Genomic DNA, 13,318 nt, shown 5'->3' on the forward strand with positions numbered 1-13,318 from the left:
ATAAAAAAGCAAGTTAATTATTCAGTATTAGAAACATTGTTCAAATGCCAGGTTAACATAGGAAAAAAAACCAGCTCAGTCACCCAAATTACTGTAGTAATAAAATTCTATAATCATACGGTTAAGATGCTTCTGAGTGCCTTTATGATATCTCTATGATACTGAGCTGTCGATGCCCACCCTCATCACACCACTACAGCACAGCATTACGGATAACTATACCCACTTCCATCTCATAACACACCTAAATTCATTTTAAGTCTAAACTGAACTCTAAGTTTCTTATATTTATAAATGCTCTAATTTCATAAATTTATTTCCTTCCTGCAAATTTTTGATTACAAAGTATACAGAGATTACAAAGCAAGTATTACAGAGACAACATAATAGCCTAAAGACAGGAATTAGTAACCCTTTTAAAGTCTCATTTCCTTAGAAAAACAAACGATGATCAAGTTACTGGCCTCTGTCAGACACTTAAAGTTTTGAACATAAAAGCAATTTCAGCAAATCTGACAAAGGTTTGCAAGTCTAAACAATACCGCCTTCTTATGAATGGAAACAGAGATGCTACTCAAATGAGTAAGGAAAAAGCAGTTTTGTAACTGGTCCCCCAAATCAGTCATCTGCTGGTTATTCAGCACCTGCGTAATTCCTCACAGCCACCACGAGATCAGAAAGGCCTGAAGAGCTGTGATTCAGTATTCCAATGCATAGCACAGTTACGCTGGAGTAGCTCAAGCCTTGGTATGTTCATCAGATAGAGAGCACTTGTAAGCATAACTTCATCAGAACAGGGCAAATCAGCTGATCCTAGGCAATTGCTGTCTTTATATTATCTCCCTGTTTCCCTGAAAACACCACCAAGTTCTCAGTCTTTGAATCTCATTCTCTTCACTTAACATATATTTCCCTTTCCATCCTATCTCCCTCATCTTCTCCAGCAAACACCTATTTTCCTTTTACTATAATACGCTAAGGCAGTCTGGAGCAAAACAGCAGAAGCTGACTCTGAAAATCTGTAGGAAATTTAAAATTGCCATCTATTGAAAGGGATGCCACCCTAAAGTCTTCAGCATGCTAGGTCACGATTGCTTCGGGTTAAAATGCCCCCTTTAGAATGGCCATAGATGTCTCCCTAAGCCAACGATCGCCCTTATTAAGAGCATCTTAGGATTTTCACCTTCCCGAAGAGAACATGCCACAGCAACTGCTTCCACGGAGAACAGTTCCACATGGAATTATTTTAAATGCGGTCAAATCTCAATTATCAGCTGATCATTTACCCAGAACTACCCAGAAGAATTATAATCTAAATAAACACAACTGTAGTGCTTCATTAGCCAGTTCAGGTCCAGAAGCAGCACTGCAACTTTCAGACAAAGCAAAGCCTAAATTATTGCGCTGTGTGAACCCACACTGTTCCCACAGAGTTCGCCACAGTTCAAAGCTCACACATACTGCATCCATGCGGTACTATCTATCAGTAGAAATTTAATCTGGACTAGATGGGAGTGTGAAACACCCAATTCAGGTTGGGTTATGCCAATGGCGGGAGAAAAAAACAGTATCACATCCAGCATGGAGCGGCACGGATACAGAAAAGTATAAGACTACCATCAAAAGTTTAAGGAGCAGAATGAGCTTGCATCAGTTAAATACTGCGTAATGCAGGTATGGCTTTTTTGATCAAACACTGGTACGAAATTATCTAAGATCAGCTTGTGGGTGATGTGGCTGTGAATGGAATCAAAAATGGGCCAACTGCCCATTGCTCTGGCTTTGCTGGCCCAAGACGACCCACCACGAGTCTCAGCATTGTCCTTTTCAACCCCCCAGCTTCTGAAAGGGCTCACCGACCCCAGCACCGCACACCAGGAACGCACAAAGTCTGCTCACGACCGGTGTGATGTCCAGGCTGTTGCATTTCTGTGGAAGCCTGAGTGAGGGGAGCAGCAGCCCGGCGGTACAGCACGGGTGAGCCTGGGTCCAGCAGGGTTTATCAGCTCTGGTTCAACGTTAGTCGTGTCAGATGGAAGGCGTTTATGAAAAGATGTATGGTATCTTTGCACTGTACCTCCTAATGCCTCTGTTATCTTGGGATTTTCAGCAGCAAAGATATTGGAGCCCTCCCTCTCCAGGGAAAGGCAAGTTACACATTACTGAGGAAAAAAAACATATAAAGCAATTTCAAAGCGTTTGTGCCACTCGCTGGAGTTTAAAAAAAAAAAAAAAAAAGTAGTACCCTTATTTCAGAGTCCTATTTTAACTCAGTATTGTAAATTGTCTTCGCCTCCAAGATAAGACGTTACAATTCTGGGAAGACTGCGTCTTCATCTTTAATATAAAGCTGTTACAGTTCCTTTTTTAATAAAAAAAAATCCAGCTCAATTTAAGTAGTATTTTCATACAATCAAGTCTGACTGAAATCACTAAAAGGTATACTAGATGCAAAGAGTCAGGCTGCTCATCATAGTATTTTGACAACGGCCACTACAAGTTTCTTAAGGAATCAATTCAGGATTGGACAAGCACTGCATAAAACCAGAATTTCTTAGCACATCACTAATTACTCCACGGTACATTTCAAAGCCAGAGCTGATACTGTCAATGCCAAAACTAGTGCTCTGATAAAGGACTGCTTACCCTCAGTTTAAAACAGAGTACTTACTTGCATACTTCCCTTTTAATAACATATTAACTTCGAAAATAATATATCACTACTTGAATGACTCTGGTTTTGAATGATTTTTCTTTAAATACTCCAGCTCTGAACTTTTTTAAAATACTAATTCAAGATGAAAACATAGAACTCGAAGTTTACCAAACTATTTTATAAGTAGAACAAAGATTTAATTGCATGAACAAGGTTCCAAAAGCTAAAGAGGTTTTCTATTAGTCTTAATTAAAAGTAGCAAGGAACGCAAAAATTAAATTATGTACTCCAGGAAGCATTCTATTTTCAAGATAGAACCTTGCAAATTAGTTCAGCTGTACTACTTGACACACTATGAATCAGTTACAGAAAACAACAGCAGCTTTTCCTCCACAACTAGAAAGCGCAGGCCCAGGACTGAGCCACCACAGCCAGTAAGAAGCAACAGATTACCAGCAGATTTATAACAAAAGCACCTAATGACTGTGCTCCAGGTTTTAGGGACAAAATCTGCAAGAGGGAAATACGATTAATTTATTTCTTACAAAGTATATTTGAGCCTGCTTAAAAAAGGAGATCAGACAGATAAATGGGCAATGGGTCATTATACCAAATGGAGCTTCAGGCAGTTTGCTGAAAGCCCAAGAAGAGCTTGCTGAGCATTTGAACTCCAAGGCAATACTTGTTGTCATCAACACAGACGCAAGCAACCCTCATTCAAAAAGGAGAATAAAATATGGAGAAAGGATAGGCAAGCAGCAACGTTGCATTCTCTCTTAACTTTCAAACATATGCTCAAATTTTGCACTCACTTTTGCTAGATAATCTGTATTTAATAATTCACTGAAACACATGCTGTATTCAGGCATTTATTGGCTAATGCAGAATTATATAAATCTTTTTCTGAAAACTAGTAGACTGAAAGAAATAAGAGATGGCTGAAGGCAATGTCTGTGGTTTATACAAGTATCTCCAAGACTGCAGTAAAGTTTCATGACAAGCAACCCTCCCAATCAGAAAACGTATTTACAGATGTCATTTTGATATAAACAAATATTTTGCAAGTCGGGTATCAGCAAGTGCACGCGGGTCAGTATCTGTAACTATGGCTAAACACCATGTACAAAGCCAACTCACTTTGGAAAGATTCAAACCGGCACTGTTGTTAAGACTTAGTGAGTTTCCAAGATAGTGATGAAAATTGATCTCAAATCTGATCAACTTGATCAGACTGTATCTACTTTAAATATTACATCAGCAGATAAAGCATCGAGCCTTATGACTTGAAATACTTTGTGGTAAAAGTTTAATTTCAAAGATTAAGAAAAAAAGTAGCTCAGAGAAAAAAAAAAATACTTAGTTCAACCATAAGTGTATTCTTAACTGTGAAAAATCAGAGACTGGCCAATGCAGCAAAGAATTTACTGCATTGGCCATCCCTAAACCAAGCAAAACAACTTACTTGTATTGAGCTTTGAGCTCACACTCCCCAGTGCTATCCTATACTAGTTCCAAGAAGGAAAAATAAAGTTATTCACACTCTTGTATCAACTGATGACCGCTAGCCTAGAACATAATTCCACCACACACCTCCTGTCCGAAACACCAGGTGACTGAAAAGGGTGGCAAGAAACTGTCCTACGTAAGCTTACAGACAGACCATTTCCCAAATTCCCTAGTAGATTTTGATATTCTGGCCCTTCTACAGCTTTTCTGGAGTTGTCCTCCCTCGCAAACATGCCATTGTCTATTTCCAGCACTGTTCATAGCTTCTACAAACAGAAAAAGCACTGTCAGTTTTGTTGATGCCCAGAATGAAACTGATCCCTAGACTTGCACAATACAGAGACTACTCCCAGAAGATGACTCTGAAAAATGCTCATTTTTCAGTTCACACCCCCTCTATACACTTAAAAAATAATTTCACCAGTGGTGAAAACAAAGGAGTTTGTATTGTAACTTAAATTAGGAAGAATTTAACAGTTACGTGTCACAGATTAATAAACAGGCAACTGACCGCTTCCTGAAAATGAAATTAAGCTCTCATTAAAAATTATCAAATCCCCCCAAAACGAGTTGAGCACAGTAGGGAGATAAAGACAATGAGCATTGCACAACACAGCATAAAGCACGCACACTAATACCATGCAATTTGTACAGTTCTTGTACCCATGATTTCTTACAGAGGAACATGGAAGAGGCTAACAGGCTACCTTCTCAAGAAAAATCCACTTGCAGCTTAAAAAGCGGGACTTCTACTCTTGTAAGTGTAGAGAAATGCTTCACGTTTTGAGGGCACTAGTTCTACACAAAATAAGAAATTAAAAGTGATGCACTTCTATAGCTGGAAGAAGGAAAAAACAAAAACAAAAAACAAACCACCCAACTTTTTCAAGGTTTGCAGAAAGCTCCAGTGCTTCAGTTGTTCTTCGTGAACTTGCAAAAAACCAACAAGATATCATCCTTGCCTGCTCCTTAGCACAGCAGGTATGAAGCAGCACATTCTCAGCTATTAAGGAATCTATACAGTACTTAAGAGCAGTGTATATAGTGAGCCTTTTGGCTAACATATTTAAGCCTACAGTGACCTGCTTTACTATAGTTTTCATCCTAAACTTTTCCCTGTTTCCGTATACAATTACATAGATTAAAAATGCTCAAGTGGAAGTCAATTAATAAAACGTTGCAAAGAATTGGAGGCTTCTTCAATCTACTATGAAGAGGCAAAAAACACTTTGCCACTCGCTTCCTAGACAGGAACCGATGATCTGCATGGATGCTGATCTAGAAATCATGCCTCAATTGTCACGTGTTTTTGAAGTCTTACTTACAGACCTTCTACACATTAGCTAAATAAAGGTCAACACTCAATGACGCTTTTTCCACAAGGACTTTTTCTGACAAGTTTCAACTTCTTCAACCAGTTGTTCCAGCACTAAATCTCCCAGAGGAGTTCTATACATACACATACAAGTACGTATAGATAAACAGGGCAATTATTTCCTCTTCTAATATTATCTGAAAATAGCTGAAATGTATTTGCACCAAATTTCCTCAAGAAGGTCACCTTTCATCATACAAGCCAGATCTGGAAAATCCCAAAAGTAAAAAGACAGACACATAAGCTGGGTATTTTAACCAAGTATTAAGAAAACCACAGAGATCCTCACAGTTGCAAGTCCGTGTTTAGCATTCAGATTGCAAATCAACTCCCATACGAGGAACGGAAGAAAGTGAAAAGAAGAGTTTCTCACCTCTTCACAGATTAGATTCTAGAAACTGCCCATTTGCTACACAAACTGAAAAAAAGAAATTACCACAACATATGCTTAAACAACAGAAATTAAATGGCCACAGCTATGTTTAATTGCAGCATGCTATTAGTATAAGCAGCATTCAGTGGTCATCACAACCAGATGCTCCTGAAGATGGTAAGATTATTTTTCGGGTTGTCCCAGCATCCTGACAACTATAAATGCATAGCTTAGCCTGCAAAAATACTTATTAGATACCTGAGCTGGTAAAACTAACAGGTGAGCTACATTAGAAAAAGAAATTTAAAAAAAGTAAGTACATCACAAAAACCATTCTATACAGAGAATTTGTCTCTCCCTCACTAAGAAACTCTCTTCTGTACAGTGGGAGCCTTAACGGGACTTGTTGGAAGCACCGTGACACCAATGTAGCATTGCCATCATCCACAGGCAACTTCTGACTGATATTTCTCATCTTTCCTGAATCAGACCTGAACAGTCATCAAGAGAATACGAGAAAGGAAAAAAAAAAAGAATCTATTATGGAAGCCTGTTAAAGGAAACAGTAATATGAAGACACAGAACTATACATAAGACAACACTGAAGAATTAAGCAGGGTGGAGGATAGAGGGAAGAGCAGAAAGAGCATACAAGTAAGCAGAACAGAAACTAAGAAATGGAAAAAAATCACAAGCACAGAAAAATAACAACTTTGAAAGCTAACAGAAGAGTTGCAACAAAGATGAGGTGCAGGACAGAGTACGAATTTAGATGAAACTAAATACTTAAAGAAGAAAATACAAGAAATAATAGGAACCAAGTAGTAAACACTGCTTTCCCCTTCCAATCTCTAAAACGCCAGATTGCAGACTGCTCATCGCTTGTCCACGGAACATGATTCCGAGAAGCAAGATCTGCTTTTCTGACTCAATGTTACTTGAACACAGGAAGACAGAAGCAAACTGCAGTGACACAGAGCAATCAAAGTAGCAAGGAATTAAAAGCCACAAAGTGAAAAGTCAGTATTAACAATTAAGAAATATATTTTACTGTTTAACATAGAAGAAAAACAAGCAAAATGGAGTTCTAAAAAATTAAAAGAAAGGGTGAGTCTCATAATCCCCTGAAGCCATACAAGTCCTTCCATGCAAGACAAACCCGTTGGTCCTCCAAAAGCCAAGGCATCGCCTCCAAGTCAGGCAGAGCAAACTAGGGCCAGCGTCTGCTCTCCAAGGTACTGCCCCTTCTACCGCAGCTCGAAATTTCTGGCCCTAACATCCTCTTACCGACAACGCCCTGTTACGCTCCCCATCACCTGAGCATCTAAGGACAGTTAGAACGGCTAGTCTCTCCCAAGAACCGACACTGACAACATTCAGGATAGCCTAAAACGCATCATCTTGGACATGTCTCAGGAATTGCTTGGGACTTCCATAACTTCAAAACTATCCTTACGGAGGAAAAGGCATACAGCACCAAAACGTATGAAAAAAAATTTAACAGGATGAGATGACTTCAAGTTCTACACTAGTCAAATATCTTCAAAAAAAAAAAAAAATCAAAATAAAGCAAGGGATGTTTTTCTTTCTTCCTTGATTTTTCTTGAAGTTATTCACATAACTAAGCAGGAATATAACTGTAGAGTCTGTGCAGGCCCCTTACTAGGAAGGCTGAGAGCACCTGCAGCATAAAATTTAAGAATCTCTACTATAAGCAAAGGAATGCATTTCCTTAATATTACATGTGGTAACTAATGTAAGGATGTTAGCTTCCATGGCTTTCTTAAGCTTTAAGTATATTGTAACACAGACTTATCCAACATAAGATTTCCCTATATACAAAGATCAAGATCTCGGTAAATACATGTCAATGGTCCATAACTCACAACAAAACTCAGCAGAATGGGATTTACGTAACTAATCTTCAGCATCAGTGATCAAGCGGCTTGAGCAATGAGAAAGAACCAGTCTTCAGCAGCCTGAACAGGAAAAGTTTCAGGACAAAATCATTTCTGATCACATCAAATAACATGAACCCAAAATCATTGTACAGAAAGAAAGCTGAAATACCTTTCTAAAAATAGAAGCCTTTTCGCTATTAAGTCACAGAGTTTTTCCTTCAACTGCTTTACAGGTACAAACAACAAGTTAAAACTACTTTATCTTAGTGTCACCTTCCTTTTTGCTTTAGAAAGTTCACAATTAGAAAGGATACAAGTTCCTCCTCCCATTTTTTTTCTCTGGTTACTCTGATTCATTTGGAGTAGCATTTCACCACAGTCCACGATAACCGCAATTTGGCAATAAAGGACAAGTTATTTTCACTTTCCTTTAAGTCTGGCTGCTCATCCCCTTGAAGAAGGTCAAAGACGAAAGTAAACATGAAACAATCACTGAATTTAAATTTTATAAACAATTGAGTATCTCTTCCTCAACAGCAAACAGTAAAGATTTAGCGTAATAAAGTTGGGCAGTTACCCCAATAACTCCTCCATAGAGTCTCTGCAGAGGTTCTGAACATGGAAATACCATGTAAAGTGGAAAGAAAACATGAATCTTTAAAAAAAAGGCCGCCACCCCCCCCAAAAGGCCATGCAACAGAGACAACTGTTTTACAGTTTCGCACATGAGGAACAGTCAAACAGTCAAACGAAAACACTAGATCTGCACAAAACACTAGGGCTGGTCAAATAATCAATACTGAAGCTTACAGGCAACCACTGAACAAGCGACAGCAGCTCTTGCAGACCAAGTGATGTTAATATGCAATATTTGTAATAACCTTATCGTAACGTATTCTCAATATCTAAAATAATACATGAATATTCACAGCATAAAATATTCATCCCCTCCAGATCCCAAAGAGCAAACTGAATGCTGCAATGTTTTGGAATACTTCGATTTCTTATCTACCTCAAGGTAAACATAGCCTCACTCAACCTCTAAGGCTACTCTTTGTACTTCCTAAATGCCAGAATTATGTGGCAAGAAGTCAAGTCAAGCATCTTCAGCATCCAAATTCAGGGGTATCCTATTCAGAAATAGTAAAACACTCCAGTATCTCAAGTGGTTTATGGACCTGATCATCGTGGGAGCAGTTCTGTAGGCCAGCTGACAGTGATAACAGACAGAAAACTACAATATTAGTTTACATCCATCTCTTGTACTTGAGTAAACTATGTGTGGGTTTTTTGTTTTGTTGGGGTTTTTTTATGTTTTACCAAAGGTTTAAGAGAAAACATAATGGAAAAAAAATGGTCTACAAGCTTGCATAGTAGAATAATAATACCTAGAAAGCTCTATTCATCAATGTGAACTGGTTTTACAAGGTTTCAGAGCTGCTAGGAAAGAAAAATTAGACTAAAGAGGCAATCATTGAAGAAAGTGAAGCAGAATGCTGAGAGGAAAACAAACGTAGTTCCCAGAAACCAAAAACTGGGAATAATCTAGGCCTACCAAAGTTACCTAAAACCACGACTGCCGCCGTATAATAAAACCTGGTTTTCCATGTTGTAATTTTTTTTTCTTACTTTTTATAAAAACCAAACCAAACCAAAAGAACAAAACAAACCTAAACCAAAACCATCTACGGAGTTTTAAGTCAACATACACCAACACCAGTCGCAGTCCCAAAGGGCAACCGAGCCCAGTCAGGCTCTCTGGGACGTGCCACAGCCAGGACGACAAGCACAGCTGGTGCAGGAACAGTCTGAGAACCAGATTTCCACTTTCAGCTAAGAAGAGGCATTCCCAGGCACGCAATGATGATCTTACACTCAACAAACACTTAGCATGGAGCATCACGTACTCTATACTTTCAAGCGAAGCCCGTGTAAGCGTCCAGCGATAGCATGGTTCCATAGGTAGCTGGAAACTATTACCGTGGCTTCAGGTGTGACACAGCGACCTGCGAAACCGTGGTGTAAAAGAACTGAGACAGAAAAATCCGTGTTTCATGTTACATTTCTGTATTTTCTGGCTTACTTCAGAGTTAAGATTATCTGGCTATCTGCACAGTGCCTAGCAAAACAGAACTATCCTGATGAGGGCTTCTGGACAGCACAGTAATGTAAATATTACTAAAGAACAAATGAAACTCAATATAATCCATCCTAGACTGACAAGAACTGGCATCCAAAGAAACCAAGGAATGTACAGTGTGTCGATATCGGGGTTCATTTGGGGATACAGAATGCTGTAGATTAACATAAAAGCATACAATGTCCTCCATGCATTTTTCCTGTAGAAAGTGTGTACATTTAAATGAGCCCCTATAATTAATGCCATGAGAATCTAAAGTCCTTTGTAAATAAGTGCTCTTATCTTAAACAGTAAACAACTGTGTCTTTTTTTTTTTTTTTCCCCTTTCTATTTAAGGCTACTAAAAATGTTTATGTTGTAGAAGATTACTTCGGAAATCAAACCAGACTTTATATAGACTTTACTCCTATTAAACCTCTGCCTGGGAAAACGTAAGTGATGTTAATGTACCTAGAGCACTCAGCAAGAAATCAGACTGTTTACTCTGAGTGAACAACAGATTGTCTTGCAACGCAAAAGCTGCTTTGAAGCCTGGGCATTTCATAGAGGAATTTGTGTTTTATTGAGTTCCTGGATCAAAACCCAACTTGAAACTACTACTACTTCTCAGGAAATAACTTCAAGATCAGGGAAGTTACTGGCTTTCATACTTAGATCAAATGCTGAAAATAAAGATGCTGCAAGGAGGCGGGGGGCGGGGGGGAACAAACAAAAAACCCTAACATTGCTGCTTCGGTCCATAAAACATCGCCTGCTTCTCATGCTTAAGCATAGCAACGAAGCTTTGTGTTAAATATATATATGCATACATGTGGACCTTTGGCCAAAAATAAGTTTTTCGGACTGCAAGTGTCCAGTTCCACAAGATCTCGGATGGCCCTTATGAGTGCCACAGAAGCAGGCCCATTGACTACCCGTTACAAAATCAGGCCTAAGGACCCGGAGTCTTGTAACGACCTCTAGCAAGACATAACCCTGGGCCTACACAAAAGTCACTGCTAGACAAAAGCTCCAGCTCTGCACATTGTTACGGGGTGTGGACTAATATCGTAGCAGTTTACAGTGGGACTAATATGCTTACAATAAAAATATGCCTGGCTGTTTGCAGAGTTGTTAAATGCCATCCTTCTGTCATCCATAAATTGGTAACTTCTTCTGAAGAAAAGCAGAGCTTCCCACGTCTTCTTTTCAAAACAATACATTAAGAGTTGTTAGTCAATTCACTTTCTAAGTGACCTGTCATACAATCAATACCAAATAATTATTTTGTAAACATTAGAGTAAACGAAGACAAAGGGCAGGAGGTGTTCCGCGTAAAAATGTTTAGTTTAGTAAGAAATTTCTAAACCAAACTAGATTATGTTTCCTGGACCTCTTTCAAAACACTGTTTCAGTGAAGAGGCGATCCCAAATGCTCAGCGGGCAGAAAAGGAAACTGCTGGCAGTCTCTGGCTCACACATTTTGGGCATGACCTCATTCTTTACTACCACTTTTCATTTTTGCTGCAGTGTTTTAAAATCCAAGGCTTGACATTATTTTTGCACGTTACCTTTAATTATTACTTAAGAAATGCAAAGAACAACTTGGAGTTATAAAAGTAAGTATACTTCCCTTACAACTCATTCTCATACAGTGAGAAGGTAGGTGGCACACACCATCATATATGCCTTCGTACCCAAACACACACAAAATAGTTATGGTTATTTAAAGTATGCTTGTTTCTCTGAATGGAAGGCCAAGCCTAATATTATCTGACCAGCATTTTTGGAAGTTAACTATGCAGCAATAGCAGTGCATAATTTCCCTAATAAATTTGACTTAAAAAGCCAAATTTCCTTTTCAAAAATAGCAGGTTTATATCTTAAATTATAGAGAACCACAAAATTATCCATACCCTAGTCATATATTAAAGAAAAAAAAAGTTAAAGTGATTTAAGATATTGCTTTATCTGTAAGGGAATATCTAGCTGCCTAAATCCCAATTACCTTAAAATGGTTCTAAAAATAAATTCATACTGGAATTTCAGAGATTTCTTGGAATATCAGATTTAACATTACAACTTTTTTCTATTTGATCATACCAATCTTGATCAAGTTTAAACAATGATTATTTATCAATCCGTCAAAACCAAGCGAAGTTGTCTCTTGCAACAAACAGTTGTCATCAGCATACCATTGCTAGTCTAGTCTTATTTTGAACCTACAGTTTAAATAAGCATTCAGTCTATAATACCAACATATTCCCCATCTCTTCAGTTGAGAAAGATAAAACGTGCATGCTAAATTAAGTAAATATCACACCGATTGTTCAAAACAAGATACTGGAATTACAAGCTTAGCCAAACTTGGCAAACAATTTTAAAAACCCAACAGTTCTCTGATGCTAACCTTTTAATCTGATTTATTCCAGCCTCTGGGCTCTCCTGAACATCAATTTTACACATACATTTTTACTTTTTAAATAAAATGCTGGCCATCACTGAAAATCATATTTCCGCAGTAAGAAAGAGGCCAACATTCAACTACCATAGCATCCACTCACGTATCTTAAGAAAGAACGAACACCATACGCAACTGGGCCTCAAAAGAGTTAAGAAAAAGAAAACTCTATCCAAATCCTGTTCTAGGAAGCATTCTGTGCTTCACTTTATTGGAACACGATTCGCCTCTAAGCAGACCGCAGTGTGCAACCAGGAAAAACGTTTTAAGATTTGAGATAGCTAAACTTTCCGCTATTCACAAACTTCAACTGATAAGTTCGTTAAATTCCTCAGCATCTCTACAAATCATGTTTTTTAGTCGTTGTTCGTGAAGCAGCGCACAGAGACGACCCTCTGGACGCTGGGAAGGTACCTTGCCTGCCACGGAGAACGAGAGCAGGTTCCAAGGGATACACGAGGCCTGCTGCATAAGGGTAAAGGGGATTTCGTGCCCAAAATGCAATCAGATCTCAGCGGTGCCGGGAGGAATACCTGCTGTATTAACCCTCCGACCCTCCCGGCTGTTTAGGTAACACCTGTAAGGAGAAAACTTCGGAAGGAAGCAAGAGACCACCCCCGAAGCCAAACCCCCGGGAGCCCCTTCCCCCCCCCCCCCCCCCCCCGCCAGCCCGGCCCTCGCAAAGCCGAGCCAGGCGCCTTTAGGCACCGGTTCCCTCACAGCCAAGCAGCCGCTTCGGAAAAATAGGTACCCGAAAAGCACCTCCGCCGCGTCCCTTCTCCCCCACCGCCACGGCACACCGCGGACGGGCGAGGGGGAGGGGGGAGGCCGGATCACTCAGAGCCGCCTTGTCTGCTGCTTAAAAGGGACCCAGCCCAGGCCCGGCCTCCAGCTGCTCAGCAGCCACCGGAGCAGCGCCCAGGCACC

General features: G+C 39.4%; 1 protein-coding gene across 12 annotated transcripts in view; it reads right to left on the reverse strand.

The window, feature by feature from the left end:
• The window catches only part of USP34 (ubiquitin specific peptidase 34), a 144,096-nt gene that overhangs the window by 130,142 nt on the left and 636 nt on the right, over window positions 1-13,318 (reverse strand). For 2 of the 12 annotated variants that reach the window (XM_087777351.1, XM_087777349.1), the window contains exon 2: window positions 12,806-12,968. The exons of the other annotated variants lie outside the window; for them this stretch is intronic. The gene's annotated coding sequence lies outside the window, so the exon portion shown is untranslated. The remainder of the gene's footprint in view (window positions 1-12,805; window positions 12,969-13,318) is intronic. 12 annotated transcript variants of the gene reach the window in all.

The sequence above is a fragment of the Nipponia nippon genome, unplaced genomic scaffold, assembly GCF_047370975.1.
Source record: "Nipponia nippon isolate SJK-2023a ecotype South Korea unplaced genomic scaffold, ASM4737097v1 scaffold_4, whole genome shotgun sequence".
Classification (NCBI taxonomy): Eukaryota; Metazoa; Chordata; class Aves; order Pelecaniformes; family Threskiornithidae; genus Nipponia; species Nipponia nippon.